Source organism: Magnolia sinica, chromosome 15 (assembly GCF_029962835.1).
Source record: "Magnolia sinica isolate HGM2019 chromosome 15, MsV1, whole genome shotgun sequence".
NCBI lineage: Eukaryota > Viridiplantae > Streptophyta > Magnoliopsida > Magnoliales > Magnoliaceae > Magnolia > Magnolia sinica.
The window spans coordinates 28,301,224-28,315,584 of NC_080587.1; the positions used below are offsets into that span (position 1 = coordinate 28,301,224).

Below are 14,361 nucleotides of genomic sequence, written 5' to 3' on the forward strand. Positions count from 1 at the left end.
GAGATGAATAAGAGCCTTTCAACAAAGTTACATGTACCAAGATTGTAGTCGTTACATGAGATAACAGCTATTGCAAAGACTTCAATGAAACTGAAACTTTTTCAGGTAAGGATCTCCTTCCCGGCAATTCACGCACTGGAAGGAAAAATAAATAAAGAAAATGTGCTTAATGTAAATGTATTCACACAAAACAAAGCAGAACAAAATCACTCCAATGCATGTTTCGCAAGAAAATGAAAATATAATTTTGTTCGAACAATTAGATGATATAAAATCTCCTTTCTATTTGTTCTAAACAGGTTTCTTTTCATCAGGTCTCTAGGGAGGCAAGTTGCATAGTGGATATGTGATACAGACAATTAACCACTTGCTCTAAAAGCTCGAACTGATAGAGCATGGCGAATCAATCCATTTATCTCATAGCCCAGGCCCCACATCCCACAGGTTAGGACCCCGGCCGACCCCCCCTCATGGGCCCCACTTCACATCGGTTCCGCTTCACACCCCACCCCAAGTGTGCCCCGGCATCCCACGGGCCACCCCACTTGAGCCCAGTGTGAAAATGCCCCTGCATTAATATGGGACCACCTCGCACTAAGAATCACTGACTCGGTAGGCCCTATCACAGATGGTGCAAATTCACACTGATAGGACAATCCTAACCATCCAATTAATGGACTCGTGTGCGTTGAATGTGAACTTTCCGACATTCTACACTAACTGCCCATCTATTAAAAGGTCACCATGGGATTCTTTTTCTGTACCAAGGGCCATTCTTTCCACATCTGGAACCACATAGTCGGCATTAATCAATGCTCTTCAAATGACTAGATGTCATGACATAGAAAATCAGAATAAAACAACTCAGAAGCACTGTTCACATGAAAGAGAAATACAATGCTCCTCAAATGACTAGATGTCATGACATAGAATTGCCTTTCTGTTTGTTATAATCAGGTTTCCTTTCATCAGGTCCCTAGGGAAGCCAGATCCATATTGGATATGGCCGCCACCATCGTGCTGAAAATCACTCGCTCGGTGGGACCTATCACAGACGGTGCAAAATCACACCAGCAGGACAATCCCAACCATAATGAACTTGAGCCATTGAAAGTCAACCTTTAAACTTTCTACGCTAACTTCCCATCCATTCAAACATCATCGTGGGATTATTTTTTTTCCATACTAAGGGCAGCCATCCAACCCATATCTGGTCCCACAAAATTAACAGTTCCAGTCAGGAAACTAATCATTTCCCTTGCAACAAATCAGAGTAAAACGACTCGGATGCATTTTTTGCATGAAAAGGAAATACAGTGTTCCTCAAATGACTAGATGTCATGACATAGAATTGCCTTTCTATTTGTTGTAGTCAGGTTTCTTAGGCCGTGTTTGGATACATGTTGATAAGCTACTAATTTGGCTGACAGCAGCAGATTGGTGCTTATGTGGAAAAAGTTCAGTAACATGCCATTTAGGAGATGCTTAACACCTTAAAATAGCTTGTACACTTAGAGGTCATTTAGATGCCTGTAAAGTTTCAAGTTGTAAACACTTTACATGCTATTCTGCTTGGCTTTTTAAGTGGCAATCTATCTACCGGTAAACGGATTATGTGTTTGGCTAACTTGTAAAGTGTTTTGATATAGGATGATAGAAACTACCCTAGGATGCAAGATGAGAGATCAATTTACACAGTAGTTTCAGCAATCAACATGTAAAATCAAACATAACCACATGATAGATTCGAAAATTCAGATTGAAAATACAAAGGTCCTGAGTTATCACATACGCGGTACACGAAAATATAAAATAATTTAAGAGTGGCCCACTTAGAAGTAGGGACTTCCAATATATCGTGGGTAGTGCAACAATCACATGGATAGACAAATTTGCAAACAAAATTCTAGTTTTAAAAAAGTTTCACAAAAATTCAGATTTTCATTAGAGTTTTGTATTCATGAATGGAGATTTAGGAATGGAGTTTTAGATATTCAAAGGATCTATGGATTAAGGAGTTTTGGAGGAAAAACCCCAAATGGGGGCCCACACGTGTCTAGGTAAAGTAGAAGAAAGAGAGGGAGGATTGAGTGGGGTTTTTATAGGTTTAGAAGGTTTTAATGGAAGGGAAAAGAAAAGGAGAAGAAAAGAAGAAAAACACAGTTAAAAGAAGAGAAAGAGGAATGATATACCTTGGAGAATCCACCACCAAACAAGCTTCTACCCTTCCACAATTCAATTGGAATGGAGGGTTTCTCACAAACCCTAAACCCTAAAACACAATGAGGAGAATTCCTTCACACAAGAGAGCTTCTCTCTTTTTTCTTTCTTCTCAATAACACCACTAGGGTTGGACCTCCACTCCCCTGTGCTTTTATAATTAAAAAATCAGAATTAAAATTCGGAATAATTATAACTATGCTACTCACTTAAGTGAAATAGCCCATCATCCAAAATAAGAAAAATAAAACATTTATTATCAATCTCAACCATCAAATAAATCCTAAAAATAACAATAAATAAATAAATAAAGCAAAATCAGAGTCCAAGGCATCCAACTTTGGAAGATCTAGTAGCCTAGTGGTCTGATCGACAAGATCCAACGGTCGGATCAACACGAAATAAAAATCATATAACTAAAATGATCTACTAAGCAGTCCGCATGCATCATCCCAAAGTACAGTCTTCCTGATGCACATCCAATACACGTGGGGTCTTCAAATTGGCTCAGCGGACCTCATCTAAAACTCGTCTCCCATCTACAAAGAAAGTTGCACTGATGAAGGTAGTCGTCTCCATCTCTGGTACACCCGACTATGTCCTCTGATATCCCTATTAATTCTCCTCAGCTAAAAAGAATTCGCCACTGGTGAAATAAAGCTGTGATGACACTCAAGGAGGTCAGGATCAATGCGCTAAAGCTCTGCCTCTGTAATCCAAGTGTTGTCTGACTCCAACCTGTACTTCTACTTCACGAGATATTTCTTATATCCTCCATGGCGAGTAGAGATCGCTTGGTGGTCCAGAACATCCTCAATCTCTTCTTTCCAACCAAGTAGTGATGGAAGAGAAGGCAATGGATGGGAAGTAAAGTCTAGTAAAGGCCATGGACTAGGAACGGGTTCAGGGACACCATCATCTGGGATAGGAGAAAGGTTTGTAGGAAGGCTAGAAGAAAGATGTGAGGGTTCGTCACAAGAAACAAGGTCCTCCACGTTCAATGTTGCATTAATGCCCATGTCAGATGGAAGACCCACCACATACGCATTAGGGCCCACTCTTGTCAAAATCTTATATGGACCGGCACTGCGAGCATACAAGTTCCTCACGGTTCCCCGTGGGAATCGTTCGGGCCTAGTGCAGACCATGACATAGTCACCCACCTAAAACTCCTTAAACCTACGATGTGAATCTGCAAAGATTTTATAATGTTGATTACTAGCATTAATGCGCTTCTTAATCTCACTATGGTCTATGCAAATCTTGAATATGCCATACAAATGCGTCTGCGGACTCAGATGGCCTATGTGAAACGGGCATGGGTATGAGATCTATAGGCATTCTAGGCCTCTACCCAAATACTATCTCAAATGGACTCATTCCTATGGACCTATTATTGATGGAATTGTTGTATGCAAACTCAGCTATGGGCAAAACCGCATTCCAAGTCCTAATATGGTTTCCCACCAGACATCGTAGCAGATTCCCTAAGCTTCGATTGACAACCTCCGTCTGACCATCAATTTGAGGATGGTATGCCAAAGAGAACTGTAACTTAGTCCCCATCATGTGGCATAGAGTTTTCCAAAAATAACTCATATGCCACGCATCTTGATCTAACACAATGATCTTCGGCAAACTATGTAGACAAACTATCTCCCCAAAGAATTTCTTCACCACGTTAATGGCATCAGACGTTTTAGAACATGGGAGAAAGTGAGCCATTTTCAAAAAAAACGGTCCACAACTACAAAAATGGAATCGTGCTTTCCAATCGTCTTGGGGAGCTCAAGCATGAAATCCATGCTAATATCAACCCATGGGGCATGGGGGACGGGCAAAGGTGTATATAAACCGATGTTCTACTTCCTCTGCTTTGCCAGCTGACAAGTCCTACATAATGTTAGCCGCGTCTCACTTGAGACTTGGCCAATAAAAGCACTCCTCTACAAGGGCAATAGTCTTGTCACGCCCAAAATGATCATCTATCCCTCCAGCATGAAGCTCCTAGACAAGAAAGTCACGGAGGGACGTACAGAGTATAAACAATCTATCACCTCTAAACAAAAACTCACTGGCCAGGACAAACTCACTACTACCCCTAAATTGACCATCTAAAAACAATACATACATATCTCCAAAATATGGGCAACTAGGATAATCTTCCTTTAAACGCTTAAACTCAAGTGACTTTGATGCCCATGGTGTGGAGTAACGTGACCCTACGACTCAATAAATCGGCAGGTTTATTCTCAACCCCGGCTTTGTGCTTCAACACAAAAGTGTATTCTTGGAGAAATTGGACCCACTTGGCATGCCTCGGGTTCAACTTCTTTTACGAGTTAAAATAGCAGCGCAAAGCCTCATGGTCAGAAAATAAGATGAACTCCTACGGTAATAGATAATGTCATCAATGGCGCAAGGACTGCACTACCACATAAAATTCCTTATCATAGGTAGAATACTTTTGTTTCGCTTCATTCAGCTTTTCGCTAAAAAAAGCGACAAGGTGCCCTTCCTGACTAAGCACTACACCTATACCTACACAAGACGCATCACAAGCAACCTCTAAAGCCTTGGAAAAATATGGAAGTCGCATGATAGGAGCTTCAGTCATCTTGACCTTAATCTCCTTGAATGCCCTAGAGGCTGCTTTAGTCCATGGGAACTCCCCTTTTTAATGCAATCAGTAATGGGAGTCATGATGGAACTAAACCCTCTAATGAACTGTCTGTAAAAGGTGGCTAAGCCGTAGAAGCTACGCACCTCATGAATATTACGCGGCTCAGGCCAACTGACTATGGCCTTGACTTTCTCGAGATCCACAGACATGCCCTCAAATGACACAAGAAAACCTAAGAAGATGACACTACTAAAAAAAAACGAACACTTCTTGAGGTTGGCATATAACTTCTCTACCCTAAGGATCCCACACACTTGCCTCAGATGGTGGAGGTGTTGTTCATTAGTCATGTTATAAAGAAGAATGTCGTCAAAGTGCACTAAGAATTTTCTCATGAAGGGTCTCAACACCTGGGTCATCACCCGCATAAATGTACTTGGGGCATTGGTTAGCCCAAAAGGCATAACTAGCCACTCGTACAGCCCATCCTTCGTCTTAAAGGTCGTTTTCCACTCATCACCTGAACAACTACGGATCTAGTACTACCCACTCTTGAGGTCTATTTTGGAGAAAATTGTGGCATTGGACATCATGTCCAACATATCGTCAAGATGCAGTATAGGAAACCGGTACTTAACAGTAATCTTATTGATGGCCCTGATATCCACACACATACGTTGCGTTCCATCCTTCTTGGGCGTCGAAAGGGCGGGCACGTCACATAGACTCATGCTCTCCTGAAAGAACCCTTTCCTAAGAAGCTCATCAACTTGCTTCTTGAGTTATGCATGCTCCGTGGGGTTTATTCTATAATGAAGAAGGTTTGGGAGAGTCGACCCGAGGACAAGATTAATGGCATGTTGGATGTCCCTCATAGGTGGAAGCTCATCCGAGAGGTCATCAGGAAAGACATCACTAAACTCATCCATCACCAAAATCACTTCACTAGGCTACTCGACACCAACCTGGGGGTAACCTCTCTAGTCACGAAGGCATACACCTCTGAATCTTCCCTAGTCTCTCTTTCAAATTCTTTTGCATTAATGATATGAAGGGACTTAGGTTTGGGCTTCCTAGAAGTTCCAGGATCACCCTTCTTGGTAATCTCCTTCTTTCCCAGTATGCTCTTGGGTGGAAGAGGACTCAATCTAATTTTCTTGCCCTCAAACATGAATGCACAAATATTTAAGCAATAGAATATTGTAACGTCCAAGCCAAATAACGAGGGCCCACCAAAGATGATGTAGCCAGCATCCATGGAAACCACATCACACCACAGCGAATCCTTATACGACCCAAACTGGATGGGGATACAACATCATTATGAGACCGCAATGGACTCATCAACCACGACACTCTGTAGGGCTAAGGGTGAGACTCAGCTTTCAAACCTGGTCGAATCACAGTGCTAGTAGAGACCACATTGGCACAATTGCCACTGTCCACAATCACTTTACAATTCTTTTCTCCACACTTGATATAAGTGTAAAAGATTGTGTTCCTGCATCAATCATCATTTTCTTTAGCTTGGGCAAAGGCGCATCTAACTACTGTAAGAGTGTAGGCCTCCTGATCATCAAACTCCTCATCACTAGCACTAATATCACGCTCATGTTCCTCTATATCGCAATTGTCCTCGTCATCCTCATCTGCCTCATCTATCATAAGAGCTTTACCTCTTTGTTTAGGCATTCCTTTGTGAGATGACCATAACCATTGCAACGAAAACATTGCATATGCTCACTTCCCTTCGAACTAGTGCTTACTAGACCCTTACCATTAACATCTATGTTATATGTAGGAGCACCAGTTGGGGCTTTGGTCTGGCTCCCAAGGTTAGGTTTGGCTCCCTGAGGAGCAACCCTGCCACTAGAATCACGAGACCCAAACCGCTTCATGGTCAGTTGCACTAGGTATCGTTCAAGCCCCTCTACCCTAAGGTAGGCCTCCTCTAGTGTACCAACATCATGAGGGATGAACTCACGCCTAATCTCAGGGGGCAAGCTCATTCTAAAACGAGACGGGGTCACAACAAGGGACTCATCGACATCACATCGCATCATGTACTCGAATCTCTAGATGTAATCCGATACAGACATCGACCCTTGCCTCAAGGATTGCCACTGGTCCAAGAGGAGATCATGGTAGGAGAGCGAAATGTATTTTTCTTTAAGTTCTTTCATCTCAACCGATGATGTAATGGGTTCATCTCCACGCCACTTGTCTTCCATTTTGTATTGGTCCGAAACAACTTGGCATGCCCATCAACTTCATCTTAGCGAACATCGCTTGACGACAATCTAACATATCATGCCACTCGAAGAAGTGGTCCATGTCAGCTAGCCAATCAAGGAAATGCTTCGGGTTCAAGCAACCATCAAACCTAAGAGCATCAACTTTGAAGCTCTTCATAACCCGTTCCTCAGAGTCGTAAAGATCCCGTGACCCTCTACCAGGGACATGGGCGCGCAGTCCTACGTGGCCTACCCCCTGACCAAAGTTCCTATTACGACCCCTAATGGGTTCTACTAGGATTGAACCATGCTCAACTGGGTCTTCATCCGCTGGCTCTCCTGCTTGAGACTGGTGGTCTTCCCCGGTGAAGGGGGTACCGTGAGAGGTAGCCTCTAGTCGCGTGATATGTTGGTTGCTGGCAGTCAATTACACAGCAGTGGTCTTATTGTGCGTCTCAATAGCCGTCAAACGGCGGTTAATCTTTTCGAGAACCTCGGCAATCTGATCCGGGTTCATGGTGGAGAATAGACTAAAACCACGACTTGTTCGCGTTTGCATGCACTAAACGACCCTAATGAGAGACAACCTAGCTGAATGTGTACTATATGATGAATGTTGTGAGAAAAAAATCAGATTTGATGGCAATCAATGTGATACTATATGATGCACATGTGTTCTATGTATGATGACCCTTAGTATCTTAAAACCCTATGGACAACCCTAGAATGATTCTAATAAGGCTAAAACTGAAAATTCAGCAACTAGGTGTCTTAAAGTTACTAAATCTGAAAATTTCAGCAAAATATATGACTTTGAAAATATTCAAGCAGAAAATTCAGCAAGCCAAATCAAAAAATTCAGCAAGCTATATGCGACCTATATGCTCTATTATGGGTATAGGAATTTTGTCGAACACCCACCCTAAGCTAGACTTAGGCTTTGATACCAAATTTGATGTAGGATGATAGAAACTACCCTAGGATGCAAGATGAGTGATCAATTTACACATTAATTTCAGCAATCAACATGCAAAATCAAACACAACCACATAATAAATTCGAAAATTCAGATTTATAATATAGAGATCCTAGGTTATCACATACGCGGTGCACGAAAATGTAAAAGAATTCAAGAGTAGCCCACTTGGAAGTAGGGACTTCCAATATATCGTGGGTAGTGCAACAACAACGTGGATAGACATATGAAAGCAAAATTCTGGTTTTGGAAAAGTTTCACAAAAATTTAGATTTTCATTAGGGTTTTGTATTCATGGATGGAGATTTAGGAATGGGGTTTTTGGGGATTCAAATGATATAGGGATTAGGGAGTTTTGGAGGAAAATTAAATAGGAAAAGCCACAAATGATGGCCTACACATATCTAGTTAAAGAAGAAGAAAAGGAGGGAGGATTGAGTGGAGTTTTGATGGATTTAGAAGGTTGTAATGGAAGGGAAAAGATAAAGAAAATAGAAGGAGAAGAAGAATACCCTTTGAAGAAGAGAAAGAGAAATGATGTACCTTGGGGAATCCACTACCAAACAAGCTTCTACCCTTCCACAATTCTAATTGGAAGGGAGGGTTTCTCACAAACCCTAAAACACATGGAGGAAAATTCAATCACACAAGAGAGCTTCTCTCTTTTTCTTTCTTCTCAATAACACCACTAGAGTTGGACCTCCACCCCCTCGTGCTTTTATAATTAAAAATTCGGAATAATTATAACTATGCCGTTCACTTAAGTGAAATGGTTCATCATCTAAAATAAGAAAATTAAAACATTTATTATCAATCTTAACTATCAAATAAATCCTAAAAATAACAAAAAACATAAAGAAAGCAAGTCAAAGGGGTCCAGATCAGGAAGATCTAGTGGCCCAACAGCCCCATCAACAAGATCCAATGTCAGATCAACACGAAATAAAAATCTTATGACTAAAATGGTCTCCTAAGCAGCCCACATTCATCATCTCAAAGTGGGGTCTTCCTGATGCACGTCCAATGCATGTGGGGTCTTTAAAATGGCCAGGTGGGCCCCATCTGGAACTCGTCTCCCATCCACAAAGAAAGTTGCGCTGATGTGAATGGTTGTCTCCATCTCTGGTATACCCGAATAGGTCCTCTAATGTCCCCATCATGTTTACAACATATAAAGTGGGTATTCATACCCCCATAGAGCTTGGGGCGGTAAATCTCACCAAAATGAACAAATCACATAAAAAAGGACTTGATTTTTTGGGGGGCACTAGGAGAGCATTAAAGCATGCACGCACTAGAAGGATTGGATGTCCGCCATCCATCACAGTGGGGCCCAAATGAAATCTGGAAGTTTTTAATGCTGGATGTCCCATCCTTCCCTCTTGTTTGGTCCATTTGATGATCAATCAAGTTAGTTTTTTTTTCCATAGGAGAGCATCAAGAGAAGCACATCATGGACAGATTGGATGTATCATAAACATTACGGTAGGCCGCACACATCATGAGTGTGTATGAACCATTATGTTCCATTATGTATAGTGTCTTTTTAGCTGTAAAGACTTCACCTGTAATCTGAAACATAACTTTTTGCCATGTTTCATATTACAGCTAAAATTTGTAGTGTGTTACAGCCTATAAAGCCTTTACAAGAAAGTGCAGGTATCCAACAGCACCTACAATCCAATTACATAATCCTTTACAACTCAAGGATTTTACAGGCATCCAAATGACCCCTCGAGCAAAAAAGGATTACTTTTCTACTGTAGCTGAAGGGAAGACCTCCTCCGTCGTTGCAATCCAGGTGCATCCCTCCTCCATAATCTGTCTCTTCCTGCTCTCTCCTCCCTCTGTGTCTTCCTGCCTTTTTCCCTTTATTCCCTTTTCTTTTCCATTTTTTTATGGTTTCGATCGAAGAAAGTAGATGATTGAATGGTTACTATTGCAGCAGCTTGGAGGTTTTTAATGGCAGAATATGGGAAAGAAAATCTGAGATCGAAATAATGAGGTTGAAGAAGAAACCTCTCTTTCTTCATTCTAGGGCTAGGGTTTCACTTTGGGGATTTTTTTATACAGTGGATGGGATTTTTTCAAAAGGGTTTTTTCTACTTCTTGGCCGGTAAGTATGCTGTTTACCAAACATACGTATGCACTGAATCAGAAGAAAACAAGACCAGCTACTGGAGGCATAAGTAGCTGAAGCAAAACTACTGGCAATCCAAACGTGGCTTTTTCATCAGGTCTCTAGGAAGGCAAGTTCCATAGTGGATATGAGCCCACCATCATGCTGAGAATTACTCGCCAAGTGAGCCCCACCATGAACGGTGCAAAATCACACCAGTGGGACAATTCTAACCATCCAATTAATGGACTTATGCGCATTGACAGTCAACTTTCAGACTTTCTAAACAAACTTCATATCCATTCAAACATCATCGTAGGATTATTTTTTTCCAGCACTATAGGCCATCCAATACATGTCTGGTCCCACAAAATGAACGGTTCTAATCAGTGTTCCTTGGAACTTTCGAAAAAGAACTAAGGGAACGTTTGGATGCCTGTAACTTCTGTAAAATGTAAGAAAGTTACAGGTGACTTTCTTACAGTTTGTGTTTGGGGGAGAAATGTTACAGGTAACAAAGTCTCCACCTGCAACTTTCTATCAGGTAAGAATGCAAGAAATGTAACAGAGGAATTAGGTGTTTTTCAAGTCACAGGTTACTTTGTTACAGGCAACTGCTATCCATTTTCGAAGTTGGGAGAGGGAGGTGGAAACGCAGCTGTATTGAAAGTGCACCTACCTGCTCTGACCCAACGTCTCCTTCTCCCTCTCTCAGCGCCTCCTCTCTCTCAGCGCCTCCTTCCCTCTCTCTGCTCTGGCAAGGTAAGCCCTAACCCTTGTTCGTTTTTCAATCTTAACTAAATTCCTGCCATTAAAAACATCACGGGTCCACTGAAATATTTATTTGCCATCCGACCTGTTGACAAGGAAATCGGATTGCGCGCTAAGATACCCAGCACAGTCTTATCGTACTGAGTAAACTCAGTTGGGCCCACAGTGAATGTATATGGTTTATCCACGCCGTCCATCCGTTTTTCCTACTCATTTAAGGGGTTGAGACCAAAATTGAAGCAAATCCAGAGCTCAAGTGGATCACACCACAGGAAACAGTGGGAATAATGATTTCCACCATTGAAACCTTGCTAGGCCCTTCGGTGATGTTTATTTGTCATCCAACCTGTTCATAAGTTCATACAAACATGGATGAAGGGAAAATTCAAATATAAGTTTGATCCAAAACTTTTGTGGACCCCGAGAATTTTTCAACGGTAGAAGTTCAATTCACTGTTTTTGTGATGTGGTCCATTTCATCTGTGGATATTTTTCATTTTTAGGATAAAGACTTAAAATTATATAGTAAAATGGATGGACCGAGTCGATATAATACATTAATCATGGTGAATCTTAAAGAGTTTACTCAGTACCCAATCCACTTCCATTGTTGAAGTAATGAAGACTTGGGCAAAGATACTGAACAAATATCATCTTGATCCAAAAACTTTTGTGCCCATGGGAAGTTTTTAATGGTCAATTACTATTGTTTCCTTCACTTTAGTCCACGTAAGATTCAAATCTTCTTATTTTTTGAATCATGTCCTAAGAAGAGCTTTCAAGGCGGATGAATAATGATGTGAGAAAAATACATCACAATGGAATCCATAATTTGGGATCCCACACACCTCGATGGATCCACTCTAATTTGACTAGCGACGTTAGCCAATAACTAAATCACTATTAGTTGGTGTTTTGTGGGCCTCACCATGTTGCACGTGTTTTATCCATTTTATTCATCAAATTTTTCATATCATTTTAGGGCTTGATCCCAAAATAAGCAAACATAGACAAATCTCAATCTTAGGTGTTTGTGATTAAAAACCTCATAATGATGATTATAATGTTTATTTAATATCTTACTTCATGATTAGAACATAAATATTAATTTGATTTTAAACTTGTGGCCCCTAAGAAGTTTTTAAGTTACATATAAGTGGGCCTACTTTTATATATTTTTTAATGTGTTGGCCTACTTTTAGGACTCACCTAATGATTAGTTTAGCTTAAAATTCGGTCCAATTATTAATCTAAATGGGTTCAATAAAATTACATACTTTTATCCAAGCTTTTTTATATGTCAATTTGATTTTTAAACAATTCCATATTTCAGATTAAAGTTGGTGTGAATAGACAACATCTTAATTATAATTAACTTACAGGTTATTCAAATACAAAAACTAAGTTACCTATAAGCCTATTTGATTTTTCAGCTCAATTATAATTACCATGTAAAAAAGTAATAATTATTTACCATGGTAAATACATCATCTTTCCCAATGCCTATATAACAACTTACTTTTTTAACAATTAAAGCGAGAATTTTATGAAATCAATGTAAGGCCCCTCGTGATGTATGTGACTTATCCACACTGCTCGTTTATTATGTCAGCTGAATTTAGGGCATGAGCAAAAAAATGAGGTAGATCTAAAGCTCAAGTGGACCACATCAAAGGAAACAGTGGGAATTGAATGCCTACCATTAAAAACTTTTTAAGGCCCTCAAAAGTTTCAGATCAAGCCTATATTTGTGTTTTCCCCTTATCCATATATGTGTGACCCTATGAATGGGTTAGATGATAAAAATAATAAAAATATAAATATAAATAAATAAAAACCTCAACGTGGGCATAATGAAGGAAACAACTTTCAACGATGGTAAATTAAGGCCACTATTTACTTTCATGTGAGCCATTTGATGAGTGGATCTACCTCATTTTTCAGCTCATACCCTAAAATGTTCAAATTAAATAGATGGACTGTGCAGATATATCATATACATTACACTAGGGTCCACAGACTCAAATCAACACTTTTATATCGATTTTCGAGGTGGAATTACTCTTACGTTTTCAAACAAGGTGAAAAAGTAATAATTACTTATTTACCGTGATTTACATGTATCATGGAAAATCAAACACGCCCATAAGTAAATCACGGCTTACACCTAAATAGAATTGTCCGTAACTTTCTTTCATTTGTAAGTAGGTTACCTGTAACTTATTTATAACTTAAAAAACTTACAGGCATCCAAGAGTAACCTAAGTGACTTATATGCCAACGTTCTAATTTTTCAAAGAGAGGGAAATGCATCTTTTTACTCTCTTGAACTATGATCGATCGAGTGTCCGTCCCACCAGATGGACGATGCAGAGAGGCGTACATGAGTTTGGAAAATGAGAATTCGGCAATTTCAAGAAAACGAGAAGGGTTTCTTGTAGGAATAAGTTGGGATTTATGACTCATTTCCCCAACTTTCTTCAAATCCTATCTTCCTCACTAGGAGTCGAAATGGCAAGGATATAATCTTCCTCCAAATAAATCTAAAGCCTTTCGCTCAAAGTTAGTGCATTATGAAGCTAGGTAGGGCCCACTATGAAGCTAGGAAATCAATACTGTATGCTTTAAACTCTATGGAGCCCACCATGATTTATGTATTTTATCCACCATGTCCATTTATTTTACCAGATAATTTTATAGCACTAGCACAAAAATGAAACGCATCCAAAGCTCAAGTAGACAATATGAATTGAACGTTTATCTACCGTATAAAATTTCTTAAGAGCAACAAAAGTTTTAGATCAAGCTCATATTTGTGTTTTCACTTCATCCATGTCCACTTGATCTTATGAATAGGTTAGGTGACAAATAAAACTGTGGGCCCAATGGTGGAAATTGATATTCCCACTGTTTCTTGTGGTGTGGTCCACTCGAGCTTCAAATATGATATAGTTTTGGAATTAACCCTTAAAATGAGCTAGAAAAATAGATGGACGGCATGGATAAATCACATTCATTCTTAGTGCACCCAACAAAGTTTACTTAGTATGACAAGAGCATTATGAGTAACTCAAGACACAATTTGATTTACGTGGATCACAAAATTAGAAACAATGCATAAGATAACACCTACTTTCTAAACTGTTTTTCTTTGTGTGAGCAACATAAGTTATAAATATAGCTAAATGTGAGTCATACATTTTATATAATTACCATAGTGGTCTTTAAAATAAATCAAGAGTGAATAATCTCCTCTAAGTATTTCGAGGGTAAATGTCACATTCAAATTATTTCCATTTGAATGGCCTTTGTAAATCATGAATACTGTTGATTTGTATGCATTGCAGTTAAAATGTAATGATTCACTTGGTGATTGATGTGGATTTTTATGCATTACAATAAAAATGTAATTAAAAGT

General features: G+C 39.8%; 1 protein-coding gene across 3 annotated transcripts in view; it reads right to left on the reverse strand.

Moving 5' to 3' along the window:
* LOC131227765 (signal peptide peptidase-like) overlaps window positions 1–10,925 on the reverse strand; it is a 68,976-nt gene extending 58,051 nt beyond the window's left edge. Inside the window, exons 1-2 of one of the 3 annotated variants that reach the window (XM_058223570.1) lie at window positions 10,848–10,897; window positions 56–116 (exon numbers count right to left, since the gene is read on the reverse strand). The gene's annotated coding sequence lies outside the window, so the exon portion shown is untranslated. Of the gene's footprint in view, window positions 1–55; window positions 117–10,847 lie in introns of all 3 variants that reach the window. The other 2 variants (XM_058223571.1, XM_058223568.1) reach the window with 2 other exon arrangements.
* Between the last annotated feature and the right edge of the window lie 3,436 nt (window positions 10,926–14,361).